Source organism: Peromyscus maniculatus, chromosome 1 (genome assembly GCF_049852395.1).
Source record: "Peromyscus maniculatus bairdii isolate BWxNUB_F1_BW_parent chromosome 1, HU_Pman_BW_mat_3.1, whole genome shotgun sequence".
Classification (NCBI taxonomy): Eukaryota; Metazoa; Chordata; class Mammalia; order Rodentia; family Cricetidae; genus Peromyscus; species Peromyscus maniculatus.
In genome coordinates this window covers 27,101,701-27,129,359 of record NC_134852.1, presented here as the reverse complement: position 1 = coordinate 27,129,359, position 27,659 = coordinate 27,101,701, and the positions used below count along the sequence as shown (strand labels likewise).

The window sequence follows — 27,659 nt, the reverse complement described above, 5'->3', positions numbered from 1 at the left end:
GCTTTCATAGTGTCCCATAAGTTTGGGTGTGTGGTGTCTTCATTTTTGCTGATCTCTAGGAAATCTTTAATTGCTTTCTTTATTTCTTCCTTAACCCATTGGTGATTCAGTTGAGCATTATTCAGTTTCTATGAGATTGTAGGTTTTCTGTAGTTTTTGTTGTTGAAATCTAACTTTAAACCATGGTGGTCTGATAAAACACAGGAGGTTATTCCAATTGTTTTGTATCTGTTAAGACTTGCTTTGTAGTCAAGTATGTGGTCGATTTTAGAGAAAGTTCCATGGGGTGCTGAGAAGGTATATTCTTTTTTGTTAGGATGGAATGTTCTGTAGATATCAATTAAGTCCATTTGAGTCATAACATCAGTTAAGTCCTTTATTTCTCTGTTAAGTTTCGATTTGGGTGATCTGTCCAGTGGTGAAAGTGGGGTGTTGAGATCTCCCACTATTAATGTGTGGGGTTTTATTTGTGGTTTAAGCTTTTAGTAATGTGCCCTTGTGTTTGGGGCATAAATGTTCAGAATTGAAACTTCATCTTGGTGGCTCTTTCCTGTGATGAGTATGTAATGCCCTTCTTGATCTCTTTTGATTGATTTTAGTTTGAAGTCTATTTTGTTGGATATCAGGATGGCTACACTCGTTTCTTAAGACCATTTGATTGGAAAGTCTTTTCCCAGCCTTTTATACTTAGGTAGTGTCTATCTTTGAATTTGAGATGTGTTTCTTGTATGCAGCAGAAAAATGGGTCCTGCTTTCGTATCCATTCTGTAAGCCTGTGTCTTTTTATAGGTGAATTAATCTGTTGATATTAAGAGATATTAATGACCAGTGATTGTTCATCCCTGTTATTTTTGGTGGTAGTTTATGTGTACTCCTCTTCTTTGGGGTTTACTGCTATGGCTTTATCTATTGCCTGGGTTTTCGAGTGTGTATATGACTTCCTTAGGTTGGAATTTTCCTTCTAGTGCTTTCTGTAGGGCTGGGTTTGTGGATAAGTATTGTGTAAATCTGGCTTTGACTGGAAATGTTTTGTTCATTCCATCTATGATGATTGAAAGTTTTGCTGGGTATATTAGTCTGGGCTGACATCTATGGGCTCTTAGTGTCTGCATTACATCTGTCCAGGTCCTTCTGGCTTTCAAAGTCTCCATTGAGAAATCGGGTGTCATTCTGATGGGTTTACCTTTATAGGTCACTTGGCCTTTTTCCTTTGCTGCTCTTAATATTCTTTCTTTATTCTGTACATTTAGTTGTTTAATTATTATGTGTTGAGGGGACTTTTTCTGGGGTCTAGTCTGTTTGGTGTTCTATAGGCTCCTTGTATCTTCATCGGCATTTCCTTCTTTATATATATATTTTTTATTTTACAATACCATTCAGTTCTACATATCAGCCATGGGTTCCCCTATTTCCCCCCCACACCCCCTCCCCTTACCCCCAGCCCACCCTCCATTCCCACCTCCTCCAGGACAAGTCCTCCCCCGAGGATTGCGATCAATTTGGTAGACTCAGTCCAGGGAGGTCCAGCCCCTTCCTCCCAGACTGAGCCAAGTGTCCCTGCATAAGTTCCAGGTTTCAAACAGCCAACTCATGCAATGAGTGAGCACAGGACTTGATCACACTACCTAGTTGCCTTCCAAACAGATCAAGCCAATCAACTGTCTCACCTATTCAGAGGGCCTGATCCAGTTGGGGGCCCCTCAGCCTTTGGTTCAGAGTTTATGTGTTTCCATTCATTTGGCTATTTTTTTAATAATTGAATAAAACTGAAATTTATTATATGCCACAGTCATCCTAGGGACCTCCATGATATATATATAGCCTCTATGGTTCTAAGGGTTGTGGTCTGATTGTTCTTTATTTTATATCTAGAATCCACCTATGAGTGAGTACATACCATAACTGTCTTTCTGGGTTTGGGTTACCTCACTCAGAATGATTTTTTCTAGTTCCATCCATTTGCCTGCAAATTTCATGCTTTCATTGTTTTTCTCTGCTGAGTAGTACTCCATTTTGTATATGTACCACATTTTTTTCCATCCATTCTTCCGTTGATGGGCATCTAGGTTGTTTCCAGGTTCTGGCTATTACAAATAGTGCTGCTATGAACATAGCTGAGCATGTATCTTTATGGTATGTATCAGCATTCTTTGGGTATATGCCCAAGAGTGGGATGGCTGGGTCTTGAGGTAGTTCGATTCCTAATTTTCTGAGAAACCGCCATACTGATTTCGACAGTGGTTGTACAAGTTTACATTCCCACCAACAGTGGAGGAGTGTTCCCTTTGCTCCACATCCACTCCAACATTGGTTGTCATTGGTGTTTTTGATTGTAGCCATTCTAACAGGTGTAAGGTGGTATGTCAGAGTCGTTTTGATTTGCATTTCTCTGATGATTAAGGATGTTGAGCATTTCTTTAAATGTCTTTCAGCCATTTGTAGTTCTTGTTTTGTGAATTCTCTGTTTAGCTCTTTAGCCCATTTTTTAATTGGACTGTTCAGTACTTTGATGTCTAGTTTCTTGAGTTTTTTATATATTGTGGAGATCAATCCTCTGTCAGATGTGGGGTTGGTGAAGATCTTTTCCCAATCTGTTGGCTGTCTTTTAGTCTTATTGACTGTGTCTTTTGCCCTGCAAAAGCTTCTCAGTTTCGAGAGGTCCCATTTATTAATTGCTGTGTTCAGGGTCTGTGCTATTGGTGTTTTATTTAGGAAATGGTCTCCGGTGCCAATGCGTTCAAGAGTGCTTCCTATTTTCTTTTCTATTAAGTTTAGAGTAACTGGATTTATGTTTAGGTCTTTGATCCACTTGGACTTGAGTTTTGTGCATGGTGACAGATATGGATCTATTTGTAATCTTTTGCATATTGAGATCCAGTTATGACAGCACCATTTGTTGAAGATACTTTCTTTGTTCCATTGTATAGTTTTGGCTCCTTTGTCAAAAACCAGGTGTTCATATGTGCATGGATTAATGTCACGGTCTTCAATTCGATTCCATTGGTCCGTATGTCGGTTTTTATACCAGTACCAAGCTGTTTTTATTACTATAGCTCTATAGTAGAGTATGAGGTCAGGGATGGTAATGCCTCCAAGATTTGCTTTATCGTATTGGATTCTTTTAGCTATCCTGGGTCTTTTGTTTTTCCATATAAAGTTGAGTATTTTTCTTTCCAAGTCTGTGAAGAATTGTGTTGGGATTTTGATGGGGATTGCATTGAATCTGTAGATTGCTTTTGGTAAGATTGCCATTTTTACTATGTTAATCCTACCTATCCATGAGCATGGGAGATCCTTCCATTTTCTGATATCTTCTTCAATTTCTTTCTTTAGAGATTTAAAGTTCTTATCAAAAAGGTCTTTCACTTGTTTAGTTAGTGTTATCCCAAGGTATTTTATATTATTTGTGGCTATTGTAAAGGGTGATGTTTCTCTGACTTCTTTCTCAGCCCTTTTATCATTTGTGTATAGGAGGGCTACGGATTTTTTTGAGTTGATCTTGTATCCTGCCACTTTACTGAAGGAATTTATCAGCTGTAGGAGTTCCCTGGTAGAGTTTTTGGGGTCACTTATGTATACTATCATATCATCTGCAAATAGTGAAAGTTTGACTTCTTCCTTGCCAATTTGTATCCCTTTGATCTCCTTTTGTTGTCTTATTGCTCCAGCTAGAACTTCTAGTACTATATTGAATAAATATGGGGAGAGTGGACAGCCTTGTCTTGTTCCTGAATTTAGTGGTATCGCTTTGAGTTTCTCTCCATTTAATTTGATGTTTGCTGTTGGCTTGCTATAAATTGCTTTTATTATGTTTAGAAATGTTCCTTGTATTCCTAATCTTTCTAAGACCTTTATCATGAAGGGGTGTTGGATTTTGTCAAAGGCTTTTTCAGCATCTAAGGAGATGATCATGTGGTTTTTTCTTTCAGTTTGTTTAGATGGTGTATTACATTGACTGATTTTCGTATGTTGAACCATTCTTGCATCCCTGGGATGAATCCTACTTGGTCGTGATGGATGATTGTTTTGATGTATTCTTGGATTTGATTTACCAATATTTTGTTGAGTATTTTTGCATCAATGTTCATGAGGGAGATTGGTCTGTAGTTCTCTTTCTTTGTTGCATCTTTGTGTGGTTTGGGTATCAGGGTAATTGTAGCCTCATAAAAAGAGTTTGGTAGTGTTCCTTCTGTTTCTATTGTGTGGAACACTTGAAGGGGATTGGTATTAGTTCTTCTTTGAAAGTCTGGTAGAATTCTGCACTGAAACCATCTGGTCCTGGGCTTTTTTTGGTTGGGAGACTTTTGATGACTGTTTCTATTTCTTTAGGGGTTATTGGTCTATTTGAATGGTTTATCTGGTCTTGATTTAATTTTGGTATGTGGTATTTATCCAGAAAATTGTCCATTTTTCCTGGTTTTCCATTTTTGTGGAGTACAGGTTTTTGAAGTATGATCTGATGATTCTCTGGATTTCCTCATTGTCTGTTGTTATGTCTCCCTTTTCATTTCTGATTTTGTGAATTTGGGTGCTCTCTCTTTGCCTTTTGGTTAATTTGGCTAGTGGTTTTTCTATCTTGTTGATTTTTTCAAAGAACCAACTCTTTGTTTCATTGATTTTTTTGTATTGTACTCTTGTTTTCTATTTCGTTGATTTCAGCCCTCAATTTAATTATTTCCTGGCGTCTATTTCTCCTGGGTGAGTTTGTTTCTTTTTGTTATAGAGCTTTCAGTTGTGCTGTTAATTCATTGGTATAGGATTGCTCCATCTTCTTTATGTGTGCATTTAGAGCTATGAATTTTCCTCTTAGCACTGCTTTCATAGTGTCCCATAAGTTTGGGTATGTTGTACTTTCATTTTCATTGAATTCTAGGAACTCTTTAATTTCTGTCTTTATTTCTTCCTTGACCCATTGATGTTTCAGGTGGGCATTATTCAGTTTCCATGAGTTTGTGGGTTTTCTATCATTTTTGTTGCTATTGAGGTCTAACTTTAAGGCATGGTGGTCTGATAAGATACAGGAGGTTATTCCAATTTTTTGTATCTGTTGAGATTTGTTTTGTGTCCAAGCATGTGGTCAATTTTTGAGAAGGTTCCATGGGGTGCTGAGAAGAAGGTATATTCTTTTGTGTTAGGATGGAATATTCTGTAGATATCTATTAGGTCCATTTGAGTCATAACATCTGTTAGGTTCTTTATTTCTTTGTTAAGCTTCAGTCTGCTAGATCTATCTTTTGGTGAGAGTGGTGTGTTAAAATCTCCCACTACTAATGTGTGGGGTTTGATGTGCGTTTTAAACTTTAGTAGTGTTTCTTTTATGAATGTGGGTGCTTTTGTATTTGGAGCATAAATGTTTAGAATCAAGACTTCATCTTGGTGGATTTTTCCTGTGATGAATATGTAATGTCCATCCTGGTCTCTTTTGATTGATTTTAGTTTGAAGTCTATTTTATTAGATATTAGGATAGCTACACCAGCTTGTTTCTTAGGTCCATTTGCTTGGAAAACCTTTTCCCAGCCCTTTACTTGGAGGTAGTGTCTGTCTTTGGAATTAAGGTATGTTTCTTTTATGCAGCAAATGGATGGGTCCTGTTTTCTTATCCATTCTGTTAGCCTGTGTCTTTTTATAGGTGAGTTGAGACCATTGATATTGATGGATATTAATGACCAGTGATTGTTAATTCCTGGTTTTTTTTTTTTTTTTTTTTTTTTGGTTTTTCGAGACAGGGTTTCTCTGTGTAGCTTTGCGCCTTTCCTGGAGCTCACTTGGTAGCCCAGGCTGGCCTCGAACTCACAGAGATCCGCCTGGCTCTGCCTCCCGAGTGCTGGGATTAAAGGCGTGTGCCACCACCACCCGGCCTGTTATTTTTTTTGGTTGTGTTGTGTTGTCCTTCTGTGGTGTTTGTTGGTGTGGGATTATCTATTGCTTGATTTTTCATGGATGTGTTTAGCTTCTTTGGGTTGAATTTTCCCTTCTAGTGCTTTCTGTAGGGCTGGGTTTGTGGACAGGTATTGATTAAATCTGGTTTTATCCTGGAATATTTTGTTTACTCCGCCTATGGTGATTGAGAGTTTTGCTGGGTATAATAGTCTGGGTTGGCATCCGTGGTCTCTTAGTGTCTGCATGAGGTTTGTCCATGATCATCTAGCTTTCATAGTCTCTATTGAGTAGTCTGGTGTTATTCTGATGGGTTTGCCTTTATATGTTACTTGGTCTTTTTCCTTTGTGGCTCTTAATATTTTTTCTTTGTTCTGTGTGTATAGTGTTTTGATTATTATGTGGCGAGGGGACTTTTTTTTTGGATCCAGCCTATTCGGTGTTCTGTAAGCTTCTTGTATCTTCATAGGTATTTCTTTCTTTAGGTTAGGAAAGTTTTCTTCTATGATTTTGTTGAATATATTTTCTGTGCCTTTGAGTTGGTATTCTTCTCCTTCTTCTATCCCTATTATTCTTAGGTTTGGTCTTTTCATGGTGTCCCAAATTTCCTGGACATTTTGTGTTACGACTTTTTTGTCTTTAGTGTTTTCTTTGACTGACAAATCTATTTTCTCTATCGTGTCTTCAGTGTCAGAGATTCTCTGTTCCATCTCTTGCAATCGGTTGGTTATGCTTGTTTCTGTAGTTCCTGTTCGTTTAGTTAGGATTTCTATTTCCAGTGTTCCCTCACCCTGTGTTTTCTTTATTGTCTCAAATTCATTTTTCAGATCTTCGAATGTTTCTTTCATCTGTTTAATTGCTTTTTCTTGACTTGATTTAATTTCTTCACATTTTTTGTTCGTTTTTTCTTCCATTTCTTTAAGGGAGTTTTTTATTTCCTCTTTAATGGAGTTTTTCATTTCCTCCTTAAGGGAAGTTTTTATTTCCTCTTTAAGGTAGTTTTTCATTTCCTCTTTAAGGAAAGCTTTTATTTCCTCTTTGAGGGAATGTTTTATTTCTTCTTTAAGGGCTTCTATCATCTTCTTAAAGTCATTTTTAGGGTTGATTTCTTCTGTTTCTTCTGTCATGGTATGTTTAGGTCTTGCAGGTGTAGAATCACTAGGTTCTGATGTTGCCATATAGGTCTTTATGTTGTTTCCTGTATTTTTGCACTGGCGTCTACTCATCTCTTCCTCTGTGCAGTGCAGGTGGTGTCTGTGTCTGAGAGTGCCTCTCTTGTTCTAATTTTTAGTCTTGGTTTAGTAGGGGTTCTTGGTTAAATTGGTGCTATTGGGCTATTTCTTCAGGGGCAGCAGATTTCAATCAGTGAATTATATACTTATGATTCTGGTGATCTGGTTTGGTGGCTGGGTAGCACCTTCTTTTGTGTTCCCAGGTCATGTTTTGTTCATTTGTCAAGTCCTCAACTGATCTTGTTTCTTCAAACTTTAAACTGTAGGCATCTGAATCCTCTCCCAGATGGGTTTCAACTGAGCATGGTAGTCTCACCAACACCTACAAGTTGTTGGGTTTCACAGGATTAGCAGCTGGGCCCTGGGTTGTCCTCAGACAGAATGTTCAGATTCGTTCTGGTTCCAACCCTCGGAGATAGCTTCTTCCCCAGGTGTTGGGGTTAGGGGCGTCCCTGTTCCAAGCTGTGTCTGCTTGTCTCCGTCCCTGGGACTGTCTACCCCTGCAGTCCACCGCTGGTCCTGTATGTCCCTGTCAGCCACTGCTGCCAGGCCCATCTACCTCTGCGGGCCGCCTCCGCGGGCCTACCTGCGTCTGCTTGTCTCCACCTCCAGGCCCATCTGCATGAATCTTAATTAGTCTTATTAATAAAAACCTGGAGTCAGATATCAGGGTAAGTGCTGAAAGATCAGAGGGACAAAGGAACAAGCCACAGCCACCTCTTACCTTACCAACTCCTCAGCTGAAAGAATTGAGCTCCTTTCTCTGCCCAGCCATATCACTTCCTCAGCATTTCCTTCTTTAAGTTGGGAAAGTTTTCTTCTATAATTTTGTTGAATATATTTTCTGGGCCTTTGAGTTGGTATTCTTCACCTTCTTCTATCCCTATAATTCGTAGGTTTGGTCTTTTCATGGTGTCCCAAATTTCTTGGACATTTTGGTTTATGACTTTGTTGGCTTTAGTATTTTCTTTGACTGATCAACCTATTTCTTCTACTGTATCTTCAATGCCAGAGATCCTCTCTTCCATCACTTGCATTCTGTTGGTTATACTTGCATCTGAAGTTCCCGATCTTTTACTCAGATTTTCCATTTCCAGCATTCCCTCTGTTTGTGTCTTCTTCATTTTTTCTATTTCCCTTTTCAGGTCTTGGAATGTTTCCTTTATTTGTTTCATTGCCTTTTCATGATTTTCTTTTAGTACTTTATTGTTTTCTTCCAGGACTTTATTGTTTTCTTCCAGGACTTTATTGTTTTCTTCCAGGACTTTATTGATTTCTTCTAGGACTTTATTGTTTTCTTCTAATTTGTTTGCCCTTTCCTCTAGTTGTTTACAGCATTCTTCCCATTTTTTGGTCTTTTCCTCTACACAAGCCTCTACCTTCTTCATGATGTTATTCATAAGGCTTTTTTCTTCTGCTTCTTCCAATTTTTGATGTTCAGGTCTAGATGTTGGAGTCGGGCTAGGTTCTGGTGATGCTGTATTGCTCTTCATTTTCTTGTATGTACTTCTGCCTTGACATCTGCCCATCTCCTTGTGGTTCTTTCTTGGTCTTATCAGTGCAATTGGTTCAGACAGAGCTGACAGATTCAGGAAGTCTCTCTCTCTTGTCCAGATGGGAGCTCTTTTGTCCAAATGGGAACTCTGGGGCAGGATGGAAGCTCTTATCTGGACAGGAAGTCTGGGGCAGGATGGGAGCTTTTTTCCAGACAGGCAGTCCAGGGTAGGATGGGCGCTCTTGTCCAGAAGGAAAGTCCAGGGCAGGATGTGTGCTCTTGTCCAGAAGGGAAGTCCAGGTCAGGATGTGAGCTCTTGTCCAGAAGGGAAGCCCTGGGCAGGATGGGAGCCCTCTCTGGTGCAGAAGGGAAGTCCAGGGCAGGAAGGGAGCTGGGGGCCGGTCTCTAAGTCTCAGGAAGTGGCTGGGGTCTCTGGCAGATGGGCGTGGGGACAGGGCATGGAAATTGCAGGGGCTGCCAGGGGGCTTGGAGAAGGGGATCCTTCCCTGTGGGGTTAGAAGGGGACCTGCCCGGTGGCCAGAACCTGGGGCCAAGTTGGGCAGGTCTTCCCCGGAGTGGCTGGTGCCCAGGGATGGAGTCCAGGCTGGGCCCGGATACTCACCTCTGGTCCACAAGGGTGTTTTTGGTTTTTTTTTTTTTAAGGGTTTCTCTGTTTAGCATTGAAGCCTTTCCTCGAAATATAGCCCAGGCTGGCTTCGAACTCACAGAGATCTGCCTGCCTCTGCCTCCTGAGTGCTGGGATTAAAGGCGTGCACCACTACTGTGTGCCCCCCCCCACTTGTTAACCACCTCCTCCCATTTATCTATCCAGAGGCTGATTTTTCCCTCTTCTTGGCTTCAAACTGAGCATGAGAGTATAACGAGATGTCTGAAAGACCCTCCCTATGCAAAAAGTAAATCAGGCAAAGAATTTGTATGTGTGGCAAGCCTATTTTCTGAGGCCCTCACACTGTCTCCCTGCCCTCTCACAACCCTTTCCAGGAAAAGATCAAACATCACCATTCACAGCTTCTTAACAAGTATTTAGTTTGGTGATCTGTACCATCATGGGCATTTTTGTTCTCTATTTAATCTCAATGGCCACAGTGAAAGGTGGAGAGTGGAGCCCTGGGAGGAGGCAAAGAATCTATGGGACCTCAAGTTTACAACCCAGACCCAACACTCTGGTTCCATCCCAGTTTTGACCACAACTCCTGTTTCTGTTTCTCTAAGAAATATCACTGTGGTCCTTCTTTTCCGTCTTCTAATTGACACAGTGTGAAAAAGGTGACCGGGTTTGATGGGCTCGCAGGGGTCAAGAAGACCCACTTTTATCCTAGGATCCACTGTCCACTGCTGACCCCATTACTTATAGATCTGATGCTCCTATCTGGGTTAAGCAATGACCTTTAAATGTTAAAATAATAATAATAATAATAATAATAATAATAATAATAATAATAATAATTATACCTGCTACCTATCTTGTAGAGGAAAAAAATGAAATATTGGGATTTAAAGCCCCAACAGCCCTTAAATCACCCCAATGTTATTTTATTTTTTATTTAGGAAAATCAGACTTATAGACTACTACAAGACCTCAACAAATTAAATAAAGTTCATTGAAACCAAGGAGAATCTCATAGCCTGGCTTACCATCTCTACCGGCCATCTCTGTATGTACATAAATATCACAATACATTTATTGTGGCCATCTCTGTATGTACATATATATCACAATACATTTATTGCATGGATGATATTATATTTATATCAAACTATAGAACTTATAAGTCTATAGATTGACAGATAGGTCTACAGGATATCCTTATACTTTCTTATGCCTGACTAACAGTTATAAATTCTCTCCCTGTGGAATCTTAACCACAAGGCCTACATCCTTATGATTTATGGCCATGTTACAAAGGTAATACAATATTTTTTTCACTGCTTTTCAATCTTAGACATGCCTAAAGCTCATACTTGGACAGAGGCCTTATATATACTCCAAGAGCTCCTAAGAATTGGTGCTTATCTTCTCATATCTCCTACTAAAGGCATTCCTTATTACCCCTAGACCAAGTCACAAACTTGCATCTAAGCCTCTAGGATCATGTTAGTGATATTTTCCAAGGTCCTGATGTTTTCATTATGTCAAATAGAGAATATGCTTACATGTTTCACAGAGCACTGACCCACCTTTATGAATCCTGGATCGCCTAGCCATGCCATATACTAGGCCTCTGCAGGACAGAGGTGCTCTATAGCGCCTTTAATTACTGACTGTTAATTATTTAGATTCTTAACATTGAGCTTTAACTTTATGAACAAAGTAATACAATTTTAGGTGATGAGCTCTGTTCATCGTTGGTATCAAACTTATAGGAATAAAATTATAAATAGTAATTCCATCCCAGATGTATTTTATCAATTCTGATCCAAAAATAAACAAGATCCAATGTGTGTGTGTGTGTATGTGTGTGTGTGTGTGTGTGTGTGTGTGTGTGTGTGTGTGTGTAATTTCAGATTTAATTCTCAGACTATACTTCTGTTTTTGTTAAGGTTCCAAGGATTCATAATTTTGCTCTGACAAAATTTACCACTGTTATGTTCCTAATATGCCTAAAGATTTTTTGTCTTTTAAGAAGGTTCTTATAAGCTTCAGGAGATCAAAATTCACCAATGCTCACAAGCCAAGAAGGGCCACTAATAAGCCAAGACAGACCAGGCAAAATGTCACCTGACTTATATAAATTTTCTTTTTCTTCTATAGGGAGGGGGTAACCTCACCTCCCCTGACCTAGAATCTGCTAACCATGCATTTAATATTCCATAGGTATACCTACAAGAAAAAGTTTCCTCTTTAAAACTCCTCAACTGCATGTCTTACCATTGACACTTATGTTTACTCCCAGCAGAAATTCTAATCACCTAAAGAGTTACAGGTTGTCATCCTCTGGACCAAGACATTCTGTCTAGCTGCAGGTCTGCACCCCATCCTCCAGCCCACATGGATGTGCTGTCCAGCTCAGCCCTGCACCCCGCCTTCCAGCCCACAGGACAGAAAATGCTGCTATACATGTGCCACAGAGCCTGAAACAGCCTGCGCTTCCTGGGTTTCCACTGCATTCTAGCCCTCAAGACTCACAGCTTCACCCCCATATCAGCAGGGAATAACCATGAGAGACTTCTATAGCCCCTTTGTTACCCCTTTTTCTGAGCTGAACTCTCCAGCCCAGGGACTGAACTACCCTTAAACAATATTCTATTACTATTATATTACTATTATATTACTAATTGTATAAATTCTGCCCATGATCCTGAAATGTATGTGCTACCAGATATTTATTTCCCCATGTACTTTCACAATTCTTTTATATGTATGTCTTACTATGTATACCCTGACACAGGTTACTACTGTCCTCTTATAACTTATGGTTTAATATTGAATTGATTACAAATTTAAATTAGGTAAACTTCAGCAGCAGCCTTGGTCCCATAGGTGATTCAGGTAACTTTATCTAACTATACCTCCTTAAAATACAGTTTAAACAAATTTATACTTGAGACTAATAGATAGAGTCAATGTTCAAGACTAATCATTTCTTTTTGATAAGTCAGAATCATAGTATTTAGACATATTTAACCTTATTATGATATACCAACTAATGATAGATTTTTATGTTATTCCTCTGCACCCCTTATTGGGATAGAGTTATTTTAATTATATACAAATATACCTATTAGATGGTTAAACTAATTCTCAGCTTGCCATTTATATAGATTATTGATTATAAATGTATTTTATAGATTATAAGTATATATTAACGATACAAATATTGATCATATATCAATATTTACTGGCCGCTACTTATTATTTATTCCAGTCATATACAAAATCAATATTCCTCCACATCATTCATTGCCCTAGAGAGAATTAAATTCCCCCCCCCTTTTTTTTAATTCAGAGCTGAGGACCGAACCCAGGGCCATGTGCTTGCTAGCTAAGTACTCTACCACTGAGCTAAATCTCCAACCCCAACTTCCCTTTTTTACTATACAAGAAAACGGGAACTCTTGTGGGCCACAAGAATATATCATAGAGATTCAGCTGTGTATTAAAGCTGAACTTTGACTGGCCAAGGGTCAAATGGATAGGCATGCCTTCAGTTCTACCATGCTAGAGGCAGAAGACAGGGATTTCATTGCTTCCAGGACAGCCTTGACTATCTAATCAGTTCCAGGTCAGCTAGATCTACATAGTGAGTTCCTCTCTCAAAAATACAAGCAAAAATAAAATGAATGGGAACACAAACAGGCAAGGGAATGGAAATGTGGAATCATACTCACTACTGGTGGGAATGTCAACTGCTGCAAAAGAGTGAATTCATTTTGGAGGTTTCAAACCACATTGTTTGTTACCTACCACAGTTCAACTGAGTTTTCACTCACAGCTCCTAATGTCTCTCACACAGAGACTTACACACACAGGGTTACTGATACATTATTCACAAGAGTCAGTTAGTAGAAAAAGCCCAGAATCAAAATGAACAGTTTCAAGGTAAAAATGACAACCATGAACCTAGTATTCAAACCAAAATAGTGAAAATGACATTGAGTGAATAACCAATGAAAAAGTGAAATCCTCCATGTTTTCTTAGGACAAATCCCATATTTCGTTTTGTCAATGTGCTTGTGGTGATAGTCCATGACTCTATACAGAAGAGTATGTGATGGGAACAAGGTCTCACAATGGAATTAAAATTAAAAATAGTGAGTATTAGAGGACTGGCAATGGTTGCATCATCAAAGGCAGGGGACACACATTTGACCTTCAGGAGTGAAGTGTACAGAGGAAGCACATGGTAACCAGGCTGTGGCCTTGAAGCAGAAGGACATCACTGTGTTCTTCATATAGCTAATGGAAGGCAAGAGTGCACAGTTTAATGACAGTGTCTCAAACTCATAGCTCAGGAAAAAAAGACTACCATCCTGATAAAGGCTAGGGTAAGACTGTGTATCCTCAGGATAAATACAGGAAATTATTTCCAACATGAACACAGTTATAATCTCTGATCAGTCACTTCCTGAAAGAAGGAGGTAGAGGCTCTAAAAGTTTCCACTATTGCATATTGATATTGGTAGAAATTACTCCCTGCGTATGACCAAACTTCCTTTAATTCTAGATGGCAGATGCAGGACATATATTTACAATGTTTTTCAGACCCTCTTAGAGAACTGAGTAATCATGTCATGGTGCAGTCTATCTTGCAAATAAATACCATGCTTTTCTTAATGTGGCCATATTACTGTCAATCCAGTTAGAGCCATTCCCAGCATTATCCAAGTAGACCATAGATGTTTCACTGAGGTAAAGTGTACTTTTCTGAGTTCCCAATACTTACACAGGAGGATCAAGCACAATCCCTACATTTGAGAGCCGAACTCTGATCTTAACTGCTGTTTTGTCTTCAGACTGGAACGGAAGTAGGGCTATCTGATGCTGCACCTAGAGACCCAGTGTATTTAGGAGGAGTGTGAAGAACTGAACAAAATGAAGTCACATAGGCTGGATCTCTGTGCCCTAACCTGGTTTTCAGACAATAAGGTAGAAGTGGAGAGAAAACAAAAGGGGGAGGTGGTGGTGTTTGTGGCCTACTTGGAAAAGTGGTTATAGCACCCTGGGTACAGTGCTTGTAGCTGAGTAATTTTTGTGCTTCTAGCTCAGTGGGCGGAGAATGTTTGTCTCAATGAGGAGAGTGTCTGTAGTTCTGTAGCAAGAGCACCTGCAGCTTCCGTGGATACAGTGCTTAGAGCTAACTGGGTCTGTTGCTTGGAGCTCACTGTGGTCAGTGCTGGAAGTTGAGTTATTACAGTGGTTGTAGCTTGATGGGTAACTGCTTTAAAGAGCTCACATTCCAGCTGAGGAAAAAAAAAAAGCACTCCAAGAAATAATCAAGATACAAAGTAGACTGCAGGCTTATACTTCATATCACTGCTCATCAGTGAAGGAAGTCAGGACAGGAACTCAACTCAAACGGGGCAGGAGCTGATCCCTAGGCCATAGAGTGGTGGTTCACAACCTGTGAGTCATGAACCTTCTGGGGTGCTGTTGAGGTCCCCTTTCATAGGGTGACACGTCAGATATCATGCATATTGGATATTTACATTACAATTCATATCAGTATCAAAATTAAAGTTATGAGTAGTGACAGAAGTAATTTTCTGGTTGGGGTCACCACAACTTGAGCCACTGTATTACTGGGCCCCAGTATTAGAGAAGTTGAGCACCATTTCCAGGGAGGAATGCTGCTGACTGGTTTGGTACCCAAGTCTTGCTCAATCTGCTTTCTTATAGAATCTAGTACTTCCATCCCTGGTACAGTACCACCCACAAGGAGCTAGAACCTCCCAAATAAATCCCCAATTAAGAAAATGCTCTACAAGCATGCCTACAACATGATCTTATGGAGGCATCTTCTTAACTGAAGTTCCCTCTTCTCAGATGACTTAAGCTTGTGTGACACAAAAATCCAGCATAGTCACTATTGCCTGGGTCCCTGCTGTGAAGGCTGAAGTTGAATCAGCATTGCAGGCACCAGCACCTGGATTCAGGCTGCTAGGGCTTCCAGGGACTGATTTAGCCACAGTCTAGAGTGGGAACAAGAGTGGAGTGTGAGGAACACAGGGAACTTTCTGCCCAGCTGGATCTTCATGGCCCCATTTACCCTGCCCTTGACTGGAAACTTCTCTTTTACCGTGGAGCAGCTAAGACCCAGAGAGGACCACGTGTTAAGTCTAAGTCTCTCTTCTCTCTTGCAGGAAGCTAGGTCATTCCTGCGCCTTTTATCTTTTAATTTCAATGTCTTTAGCTAGGACTGAGCCTCCCAGAGGTTTTCATGTGGAATAGTAGGGGAGAGGGTACAGACCTGTGGTATCAAACAGGTCTAAGAGGAACACCAAGAAAGTATACTGGTGGGGCTGGGTAGGAGGCTGTGGTAGAGTGACAGGAGCCATGAGCCATAAGCCTAAGCGACCCTTGACACACAAGCTGCCATATTTAGGCTTCTCTCCTCTTTTCTTAGATCTAGGCCTTGCTTAAGTCTCCATTGCACCAGAACCTCTTGTCACAGATACCAGAACCTCTTCTCAGCTATCAGGTGAATGAGCTGCAGTTAGGCAACTAGGCAGTTAGACGAGACTAGATAGATAACCCTCAGAACAACATTTCCTGCTGGCCGAACAGCCCATAATCAAGTCCCTTCCTGCTTGCAACCCCCATAATTAAGTCCCTTCCTGCTTGCAATCCCCATAATTAAGTCCCTTCCTGCTCTCAACCCCCTTTGCCTACCTATATATGCCTTATGAGAAAAATAAAATTTTGGAGCTTGATCAGACGTCCTGTCTTGCTCTCAATCTTTGTGTCTCTTCTCCCTCTCATTCACCAGCCCTCCCTTTAGGTCCCCGTTGAAGACCCCGCTGGCCGGGACAGTAGACACCTGACATGTCACACCTGAGTTCTATCTCTAGCAGGGTAAGAAGGAGAAAAACAAACAAACATACAAAAAGTACTAAGGATACTATCCTTTTCAAATCTTGACACAACTTATGTGTAACCTTAAATATAATATTTTATTTTTAGACATAAAAATTAGTACTTTATTGCTTTTATTTCAGTGGACAGGGTCTCACTATAAAGCTCTGGCTGTCTTGGAATTCATTTTGTAGAACAGGCTGGTTTCGAGTTCACTGAGATCCACCTGCCTCTGCTCCTCATATGCCTGTGCCACCATGTCCAGCTAAGATTTTTAAAGTTATTTTTAAATTGTGTATAAATGTGTGTGCGAGTGTGTGCATGTGAGAGCAAGTGTCCACAGATGGCACTAATGCCCAAAGGACATCAGATGCCCTGGAGCTTGAGTTACAGGTAGCTGTGAGCTGCTTGGTGTGGATGTTGGGACCTGAACCTCGGTCTTCTGCAAGGGCAGTACTCATTCTAGATAACTGAAACATCTCTCCAGGCCATGTGTACAGTTCTGATTTGTGTTATCAGGCAGGGGTGTGAGTACATGTACATGCACACATATCTACACAGAAGAAAAGTTCTATTCCAATATTTGGGAGTTGGGATGCACCTCAGTTGTTAGCACTGCTTGCCTCAAGAAACCCTGAGTTTGATCCAGGGCATCTCCTATGTCAAGTATGGTAGTACACAGCTATAATCCCAGCACTTGGGGTGAAAACAGGAAAATCAGAAGTTCAAGGTCATTCTTGAAAGTAGTGAGTTTGAAGCCAGCATGAGATACAGGAAAATTTGTCTCAAAAAAAAGAAGGAAAAAAAATTAAGTATCTTAGAGGCACCACCACTGCACCCCTGGCTATCAGCACCCTCAAAGGTAACCAGGCCCAGAAGTTGTTTCCAGTTTCCAAGGGTCTCTGAGGACCAAGCTGAGCTGGGCCATTCTTGGGCCTGACAAGGATAGCTGCTGACTGCCAAGTTTCCAGGCTGACAGCCTTGTGCCTCTTTCCCTGATATTGCTGTAAAACGCAGGAGAATGCTACTACCTGTCTTTGGTCTTTAAGCATGACTCCTGGCTCATCATCTTCATGTCCCTCTTTGAATACTCCAAACCCCTGCAGGCCACTGCATGTCTTAGACACCAACTAAGGGAATCATGACATCAGGCAGCATTTAATGAAGAGACCCAGGGGTGTCCCTAAGTATAATGAGAGATGACAATATGGGAGCCATTTAGCCTCCAAGCTGCAAGCTTCTAGTGAGGGGCACAATGCATAGGCTGTGGGTTTCAGGGGCAGTCAGTGAAAGGGCTTCCCTGTGATATTTGTCTGCCTGCCTAAAATAAAGATGGGGTGAGGCTTAAGGCCTGACTGCTGTATCATGTGATCTGATGTTCACTCTCTGTCCTTTCTTCTGTAACTGGTCTCTGTGTCTCTGTTCCTTGTCAGTTTACTGCCTTTTTTTATACTGACATAAACCAGGTCCCTTCAAAGGCCCTCTGATTAAACAAACACTCTTTCCTCTCCCCAGTTCCATGTGCGGTCCTTGGCCTAATTCCTAGACTGGACAGAAGGCTGGCACCCTGGGTCTAGAAGTTGATCATGACCCTAGTGTGGGCCTGGACATATGGGGAGTGAAGGGACACTAGCCCACTCGAGCATGTGGCTCTGGCAGCCTTGCCCTTCTCCCCAATTCCCTCTGCCTTGCTAAAAACGACTAGATTACACTCCTAAAGCTAGCCACTATTACCCTACTTGGCACTCCTACTGAGGTGACTATCAATGCCCAGCTTTCTAAAACCCAGTGGTCAAAAGCCCCCTTCGGTTCATCTAATTAACATGCCCTATTAAAATGCACATCCTAGATCTTGACCTGCCTTTTTTTTTCTTTTTCTTTTCTTTTTTTTCTTTTTTGGTTTTTCGAGACAGGGTTTCTCTGTGTAGCTTTTCATCTTTCCTGGAACTCACTCTGTAGCCCAGGCTGGCCTCAAACTCTCAGAGATCTGCCTGGCTCTGCCTCCCAAGTGCTGGGATTAAAGGCATGTGCTACCACCGCCTGGCTTTATCTTTTTTTTTCCCCATTTTTTTCTTAAGAAATTACACATGCAAGGTCATTTGCTGCTGTTTTTCTGCCTGAGCCAGAAAGCAGCCACTTTAGCTTTACTTCCCTGCTTAATAAAGCATCTCCCTGTGAAAACAGTGTTTGGATGTGGTTTTTGCCTAATCCAGGGTCCAGGTGGAAGCCCCTACTATGTGGGGTGGGGTGGGGTCTCTTCAGGAGAATGGAGCCTTTTGTTCAGAGAGGAGCTGCAGTGCCCCCTGCTGGGACCACACAGGAGGGACAGGCTTGGAGTAAAGACATCCAGATTGTGACCCTGATATATAAAGGCTATTTTTTTTCCTGCCCATTTTTTGTTTTATGAGACAAGATGTACTTGGGTATGACCTTAAACTGTTCTCCTGAACTTCACTTCTTTTTTTATAACATTTCTGAAGCCTTTATTTACAAAAGCTTTAAAAACAAATAATACCCTTTGTTTGCAAATAATGTTTAGTTTAAAAAGGACCACCCAGTTCCAGCATTTTAGTATCAAGAATATTGAATGTACAAGGGAAATGAACTATGTTGCTAACATTTGGAGACTTGCTAATATTACTGACTGAAGTGTAGCTAACACACATTACAACTTATAGTCTATCAGTTCAGGGTAGAGTTAATGATCACCAAAATCTTCCAACACATGCTCTGGTCTGGTCACATATTCTGCATGGCTAAATATTTCATGGTCTCTTGTCAATATATATAAAATAGATTGCAAAGATATACACAAAAATTAAACCAGCATTACACTCCTTAGGTAATACCATCATGTCCTAGACCCAGGTATCAAATCCAGTGCTCTGTGCATGCTAGGCAAGCACTCAGGTAACTGAACCACATCCCAGCTTTTCTTTTTTCTTTTTGGCTTGAGACAGGGTTTCTCTGTGTAGTTTTGGTGCCTCTCCTGGATCTCGCGCTGTAGACCAGGCTGGCCTCGAACTCACAGAGATCTGCCTGTCTCTGCCTCCTGAGTGCTCAGATTAAAGGCGTAAGCCACCACTGCCAGGCAGCTTTTCTTACTTATTTGAAAATACTGGAAATGAAATCAGTTTTGGATCTTTCCCTTGTACTCACTGTTTCATTCCCCTCCCCAACAAATGCTGTTTTCAGCTCGGGGAATGAATTCTGCCAAACTGGCCCACACAACACCTCGCTCCTGGCCATACTCCCCCATCCCAGGAAGAAAAAGGCTGGAGTCCCTGTTCTCCTTTACCTTAGCACCAGGCCCTGCCACGACAGTATTGGAAGAAATCACAGTAGTGCCAGTGTGGCTCCTTCCTTCACAGACAGCCAGAGAAAAGCTTCCAGCTCACACACACCGGTTCCCGCTGCTCCTCAGAAGTCCGGGGGTGGAGAGCTGCAGTTGGTCCACTGGATGCCACTCTTTTAATGCAGAGGAATCTGAGGCAGGGCCAGAGAGGAGACTCTAGTTAAAATGGAGGTCCTGGTGCATGTGGGAGAGTTTTCTTCAGTCACTCCCCATGCAGCTAAGATTTTGTGTGAGAGTCAGTCCACCACACACTCTGTCCTACTGTCAAGCCATGACAGACTGCCCCTGGTCACTCTTGAGATTCCTTCTCAAGAGCCTCACAGTGATATGATTATCTGTTGTCTCAAAGGCTCCCATCATCCGGGCAACCTATGCAAGGAACCTGGAAAGTCCCCAGCTGCTCAAGGCTGTCTGTGGTGCAAGCTTGTGGTAAGACTCCCTGGAGCGTTTAGATCAGCACCTCACAGGGTGGGGACACAGCCTTTCCTGTCCAGGTGGCCTCTCCCACTGGGAGCCTACACTGTACACAGCCATTTTTGCTGTCCCCTTCTGTCGGCAGCAGTAAGTTTGCTGCCTTCATTTTAAATGCCCTTTTTTGTCCTATCCCAGTTAAGTTGTTTGTGTGAAAAATGTGCAGTTGGGTTCGGGAGGGTGCTGGGGATCAGTTCCCCTGTGGTTTTTCCTGTTTGGAAAGCATTGTCCACCTTGCATCTGGATACAGAGTAGCCATTCCTTGACTCTGGCTGTTAGAGGGGTATATAAACCCATGTTGGTACGAATAAAGAGAGCTGCTTCCCTGACAAACTGAAACTGGGTATCTAGAGTGCTGTTTAACCTCAGCGTCCCTCACCAGATTTCCTGCTCCAGATTCGCGGGCTGCAGCACCCTTCTAGATGTGGCATCTGGGTCTTAAGCATCTGCTCACTGGTCATCTGCTCTGTACCTGAGCTTGGCCTAGTAAGGCTGGCCGGGTCACCTGTCCTGAAAACCTTTCCCAAGGTACTTGTTTGGGGGAGGGATACAGAGGTTGACAGGAATGCTTGAACCCACCGCACTTTTCCTTTCTAGATCTTTCCTGAGCTCCCAGGGGAGGAGGAGGAGAAATGGGGAAAGGGCAGGAACAGAAAGATTCTTAGGTTCCTCCTCTCCCAAGAGCTCAAGATTGTTGTGGAAGCTTCTGGGTGAAGGGTTCACAACACGGTTGCATTTACCAGGCGAACACTTCCGCCTAGCCAATTCCAGTCAGGCCAGACACCTCCGCCTAGCAAGTTCTGGCCAAGGCATCTCGAGTGACCAGAATCCATGACGTTACATGGCTATGTAAGTGCACAACGTGACCATGTGATCTATGAACACGCATGGAATAGTGACGTGACCTGGCCATGCCCCCAGCCGGTTTTTAAAGCGGAGCGCCATATTCCCAGTTCTCTCTCTTCTCTCCACGCACGTGTCTCTCCCACAGGCCTGCGCACTCTGTTCCTTTAACTCTAATAAACTCTTATAAGCGGATTCTGTCGTGTTTCGTGACATTTCCTTGCAGGGTAAGAACACAACGCAGCTAAATAACTAACACTGGGTCCCCACAGCAGTGACTAGATGCTGGGTGGTGGAAAGGTGTACAGTAACACCTCCTCCCTTGTGGTTCCTGCCCAGGCATGCTCTGCAGTGACTGGGCTGGCTGGAGAGCTTCCATCACTGTTTCACTTGTGTTGGGCCTATGCAAGTCTTCACAGAGAGCATCATGCTGGAGCTTTTACCCCACTGGCTCTTTGTCCTGATTTAATTGCCCTCTGAACACCTCCACTCCTGTGCTCTGGGGTTCCTGTTCCCTTCTGGGTGGCACTGTACAACTGTTTCATCAACTTATGCTCCTGGGGAAAAGCACAGAGAAATGGCTGCTGTTCCTCTTAGTTTTTTCTTCCCCCAAATGATGAAAAAGGTCTGTTTAACAATCTACCCACTTATAAGTACATGGGTGCTGTGTAAAGTTCTTAATCTAGTTAGCTGGATTTTTCCCCCAAGATGTACCGGCAGGTGTTGGGTTTCTGAGCCATCTAGCTGAGCTCTAACAAACAGTTCAGAGTCTGACTTTCCATTGGTTGAAAACCATTCTTTGAATATTTTCCACTCTTGATTTCCCTTCTCACTGAAGTTTCAACGACTTTTTAAAAATGTCTATTCTCATCTCTTGGGACTTAAAGCAGTATTAACTTTGCCTCTGTATAAGGCCACTTAATTGAAACAGGTGAACATTAATATTTTACAAGGTGTAGCCATTGTGGTTCATGGTATTACATGGCCTTTTCATTAATGGATGCCAGAGGAAGAGGTGGAGAACTTTGCATTTCACTCACCTCGTGTCCCTCATCATCAAGGAAAATTTCTTATAGGAGTTGTTTTTTTTTTTTTTTTTTTTTTTTTTTTTTTTTTTTTTTTTTGGTTTTTCGATACAGGGTTTCTCTGTATAGCTTTGTGCCTCTCCTGGATCTAGCTCTGTAGATTAGGCTGGCCTTGAACTCACAAAGATCCACCTGCCTCTGCCTCCCAAGTGCTGGGATTAAAGGCCAATAGAGGGAAATGTGGCTGCGCCAGCAAGTCCAGGTGCAGAGAGTTTTTTATAGGGAAAAACTGCAAGTCAGGGCTTACATGCTTTGGCATCTTGGGATTGGGTAGTAGGGATATGGGGCAAGGTGATTTTGTAAACAATTGGTCTAGATTTTCAGCGCAAAGCCACATTTGAAACCATTGGGTTAGACTTTTGGCTGGGGAACTACAACCTGCTGAACAGGATTATCTGGGCTGCTCAGCAGGATTATCTAGATATCTTCAAGGACCATAAACCACAGACAGGATGTCTGCAGGAGGATACTGCTCTGTATCTGTTAGAGTTGTCATGGCACATTCCTGAGGTCCTTCCGGAACTGAGTACAGCAGGTGGTCTGAGATGGTGGCCCTGCCCTAAGGTGGAGTCTGTATTGCCATCACAATTCATTTTTTTCTTGTTCTTCCTCTAACTTAGGACTACACTAGCAGAGGAGCATGTTGTTTGAGTCCCAGTTGTATCAGCTGTGGCTCCAGCTTCCAGGTAGGAAGAGGTAGAAGGCCTGTCCAGCCTTCAGGCAGTACACTGCTGTGGCTTCCTGAGATTTTCAGGTTATCAAAAGCCAAAAAGAAGGGTGCTTAGAAAGAGAATGAAGAGAAACTGAGATAGTGTCATGAGATGCTGCAGCAGGATCCCAGGAAAGCTGCTAGGCAGGCAGCACTCTTCCCACCAGAGCTGAAGACCAGCAGGGGACTCAGTCAGACTTCCCAGGCAGTGTGTGGTCTGAGGATGGCCAAGCTCCAAAGTTTGAGACAAGCTCTCCTAAAAACCATGCAGTGTACATAGGCTAGGAGTGGCTTAGAGGAAAAATCCATTTTCCTACTTTTTGTGGCTGTTTTACAGGTGTAAAGGATCTCATTATGTAGCTCTGCCTGTCAGGAAATTCACTGAGTAGACAAGGCTGACCTCAGACTCACATAGTCCTGCTGGCATTTACCTCCTGGATGCTGTGATTAAAGTCATGTGCATCTTGGCCCAACTGAATTCCTCCCCTCCAAGTGCTCTACCACTGAGCTAAATCCCCACCCCACCCCGTAATATTTTTATGTATGGAAAACTTCAGTTTTGCCTCTTTTTTTTTTTTTCGAGACAGGGTTTCTCTGTGTAGCTTTTCACCTTTCCTGGAACTCACTTGGTAGCCCAGGTTGGCCTTGAACTCACAGAGATCCTCCTGGTTCTGCTTCCTGAGTGCTGGGATTAACGGCGTGCGCCACCACCGCCCAGCCAGTTTTGCCTCTTAACAAAACCAAATATGTATGCTGTTATGAATTATTATGAGGTGGGGCCCCCCATGGGTATCCCGTGCACAGGGAACCATGCTGGCATGCTGGACAGATGCAGCGCAGCGGTGGCCGGCGGGCATGGCATCAGGGTGGCCCTTGGACATTGACAACCCAGAGGCTGCATCCATGTGGAAATGGTTTATTATAAAGATGCAGAGAGACAGAGGAGAGAGGGAAGGAGGAGGGGGAAGAGGAAGGGAAAGAGAGTGAGAAGGATATGGAGAGGTGCAGGGCGGGGAGAGAAGAGAAAGAAATGGGTGGAGTTATCCCTTAATAAGAGACTTCTATGTCAGGATGCAGGGCGGTCCCAAGGGGCAGGGTCAGAATATTAACATATGCCCTCCCCCCAAAAAAAAAAACCTAACACCTAGAAATGGGAGGTATACATGTATAGTTGCACATATGTGGTGAAGTTGACTGTGGACACATGCTGAGGCATGGCTCTCGGGTTTCTCACAGGCCTCACCATTCCCTTTCTTTTATCTGGTAGCTTCAGTGATTCACTCCTGTTTGGCAGTTCATGTTTGGGCTCCTGGGGCCTGACCTGTTAAAGAAACAATCTGACTGGGGCAAAATCAGCTCATGGTGCCTCAGTTGGTAAGAAGCAGCTCTGTTCTATCTCCGAAGGTTTTTTGTTTTGTTTTCTTTTGTTTTGTTTTTTTATAGAGGTGATCTCATGTAGCTTAGGCTGGCCTTGACCTTTCTGCACAGATGAAAACAATCTTTACTTTTTGACCCTCCTGACTCCATTTCCCCAGTGATGGAATAGCAGGTATATGCCACCTTATGTGGGGCTGGGAATTGAACCCAAGGCCCCTTATAGGCAAGGGAAGTACCCTGTCAACTGAGTCACATCTTAACAGTGGTCAGGGTCGGTTCCCTAGTGAAAGTACCCCTGTTATGGATGGGAGGCCATGCGGTGCAGAGCACATATCTCTTACATTCTCACCCTGGTCCTGGGGTGCCTCATTTTCCATATTCAGCAGCAGGGAGTCAGCAGCAGCCTCCCAAACAGTGGAAGTGATGCTGTTGAGGCCTCGGTCAGTTGCCAGGTACACAGGTGTGCATTCATTGAGCATGGGGTCATCTGCCTAGGGACAGCTTGGACCAGGAACTGCACCATGCTGTGCTCCTGAGCTTCCACAGCCAGGTGCAGTGCAGTCCATCCCCTGGGCCTCCTGGATAGGAATATGGATGTCAGCTATGAAGTTCAGAGGCCATACACTGAGCCTGTGCCCTGGAGATGGAGTTTCAACAGATTTGACATTGTCAGGGGACTTGTGGCTGGACCAGAAGGAGTCAGGTTGTGGACCAGGTGGCATCCTGGCTGCATTCTGAAGCAGTGACTCTATGAATGGTTGGTTCTTCTGCAATGTGGTGACTTGAAGACAGAAAAGGCCTGGGGTGGACTAGGGCAAGGAGAGTTGTTGGTCATGTACTGGTCATTTCTTCAAGGACCACCCTACCCTTCAGCCTCAAGGGACCACTGCCAACACAATTCCTCTAATCCCAAGACTATAAAAACACAACCTCCCAACACCACCCTCAGATCTGAGAAGAAAGGAACTTAAATGTTCCACCTTTCCAGCCATGTTATTGAAACTTTCATGTTTCAAGGATCAGGCTGCTGAATGGCAGTCCCCAACATACCCACTCTTCCAATGTACATTACCAACCTTGCCAGCTCTAAACTCTACCTGTCTTCCAGGCCCAGCTAGACTTCTTACATAAGCTGGCTGGTTCTCTTCATGGCCCCGATCTCTACACAGGGATTACTCCTTCCTGTATGCCCCATGACTTTAGTTTTACTCTGTTATCTCCCATATGGTCTGGATCTCCTTCTTTTCTCTAACCCTGTTTATAATGGAGATTTAGATTCCAACTTTGCAATCTAAAATCCAATTTAGATTTCATCCTTTGTCTCTTTCAAGTTTCTGTTCAAAGGTTCCTGACTCCAAGGCCTTCCCTGAACATTACTCCAGAGAAGTAGTTTTGGAGCTTGGAATTTTCTGGCTGAATCAGTTTCTCACAGTTTGAGGAGTGGGTGGTAAAGGTAGCAGAGAAGCAAAAGACTTATACCTGACAGCTACCTCAAGATATCACTTTAAAGGATAATGCTGCATCACCTACAAAAAGAGCATTTTGAACTAAAGGAAACACAAGATAAATATACGTTAAAGATCCAGAAACTAATCAATAGTAGAATCAATGCAGAATCCAGTGCCTTTTATCAAGGGGATAAAAGAAAAACTTGTAACAGGAGACAACATGATCTTGTTTGCTATGCTCAGGCAACTTTCCCTCTGGTAAACTACTGTCTTAGGGGTGAAACATTTTTGGTTCATTTGTTTTGTTTTGTTTGGAAAATACTATTATACTACCCCTTGTATTGATTATAAAGGCTAATATGGGACAGGATATATTATGCTCATTTTCCTCAGTAAATTTTTGCAATTGGTTGGTCATCAGAATTAAGAGAGCTTTTTTCCCCCTTAGAATTGTGTTGTTGTTGTTTTTTTCTTACTTTTCTTATTCTTTTTAATTTTATATGTATGACTGGTTTTTTGTTTGTTTGTTTTTCCTTTTATTTTCTTTTACAATACCATTCAGTTCTACATATCAGCCATGGATTCCCTTGTTCTCCCTCCTCCTGCCCCCTCCCCTTCCCCCCAGCCCATCCCCCATTCCGACCTCCTCCAGGGCAAAGTTTCCCCAGAGGACTGAGATCGGCCTGGTAGACTCAGTCCAGGCAGGTCCAGTCCCCTCCTCCCAGACTGAGCCAAGTGTCCCTGCATAAGCCCCAGGTCTCAAACAGCCAACTCACGCAATGAGCACAGGACCGGGTACCACTGCCTAGATGTCTCCCAAACAGATCAAGCCAATCAACTGTCTCACCTATTCAGAGGGCCTGATCCAGTTGGGGGCCCCTCAGCCTTTGGTTCATAGTTCATGTGTTTCCATTCATTTGGATATTTGTCCCTGTGCTTTATTCAACCTTGGTTTCAACAATTCTCACTCATATAAACCCTCCTCTTTCTTGCTAATTAGACTCCTGACGATCCACCCGGAGCCTAGCCATGGATCTCTGCATGCAGATCCCTCAGTCGTTGGATGGGGTTTCTGGCATGACTATTAGGGTGTTTGGCCATCCCATCACCAGAGTAGGTCAGTTCCGGCTGTCTCTCGACCATTGCCAGCAGTCTATTGAGAACAGAGAACAGAGACTCACTGGGGGTTCTAACTGATGTACTTCCTTTAAGCACAGAGGCAGAATAAGGGCAGGGAATATTGTGTTCCTTCAAAGGATTGTAATTTACATAATCACTTGTCTCACCAGCAGCTTTTACCCTCATCTCAGATCTCCTCAGCAGTAGCATTTCTGTTAAAATAGGTAACACGAGTTCTCTAGAATGCTAGCAACTATGTCTAATACCTTTTGAGCTTTCTTTAATGCCAGATAAGCTTACTCCCCTTGGGGTACATGTGGGAAACAGATGAAGTTCTCATTGAATGTGTATAGTTGACACAGGCATGGTCATACCAAGGATTTCAATGTCATACCCATGGGGATGGCAAAGTCTTCCCCTGTTCAGTCTTGAAGAAAAGCAAAAGCCGCCCTGAGGACCTATTATCAATGTTGACTGTATGTAAAACTTAGAATCTCAGCTTCCTTTCCCAGGCCAACTATAATCTGGCTTACCTTCCCTACAAAGACCTTGGACTAGGATATTACCTGCAGCTGGGGCAAACCCTGAAAGTAGGTTGGAAAGCAAGTATGTCCACTATGGTTCCTCCTATGAAGGAAGAGCAGAAACCAGTAAGAGAAAGCAATAGCAACTCAGTGCTGGCCCTCTGACATTTACCCTATTGTTCAAGGGAAGTTTGAGATAAGACTGCATCCTCTGCAGAAATGCTTGTCTATTTGCTCAGATAGAATCATCTTAGTCTCTTTCTGTAGTAGTATTTAACCTTTGTGACAACTTGTTTGCAGCTTGGGTGGCATGAAAGGGAGCTGACAGAAAAAGCCTTTCTACTAATATTTTCAGGGTATATCACCATGGTGCAGCAAAATAAACATTATCCTGTAATACTCTGTAATCGAGTCAGCAGGATCATACTGGAGGTTAAGTGTGCAACTCTGTTGACATCTATGAACTCCAATGTTTGCAATATAAAAATAGTTCCAAAAAACATTTTCATAGTCACTTAGAAACAAGAATTCTCACCCAAAAAAATGCATTAGAGGTTCATAAGTTTCTTAATTGGATTATGCTAGCTTA

The 27,659-nt window shown here is 42.4% G+C and overlaps 1 protein-coding gene across 1 annotated transcript in view; it reads right to left on the bottom strand.

The window, feature by feature from the left end:
* LOC143272660 (uncharacterized) overlaps nt 1-27,659 on the bottom strand; it is a 99,184-nt gene that overhangs the window by 62,705 nt on the left and 8,820 nt on the right. The window contains exon 4 of the mRNA XM_076568509.1: nt 19,438-19,625. The gene's annotated coding sequence lies outside the window, so the exon portion shown is untranslated. The remainder of the gene's footprint in view (nt 1-19,437; nt 19,626-27,659) is intronic.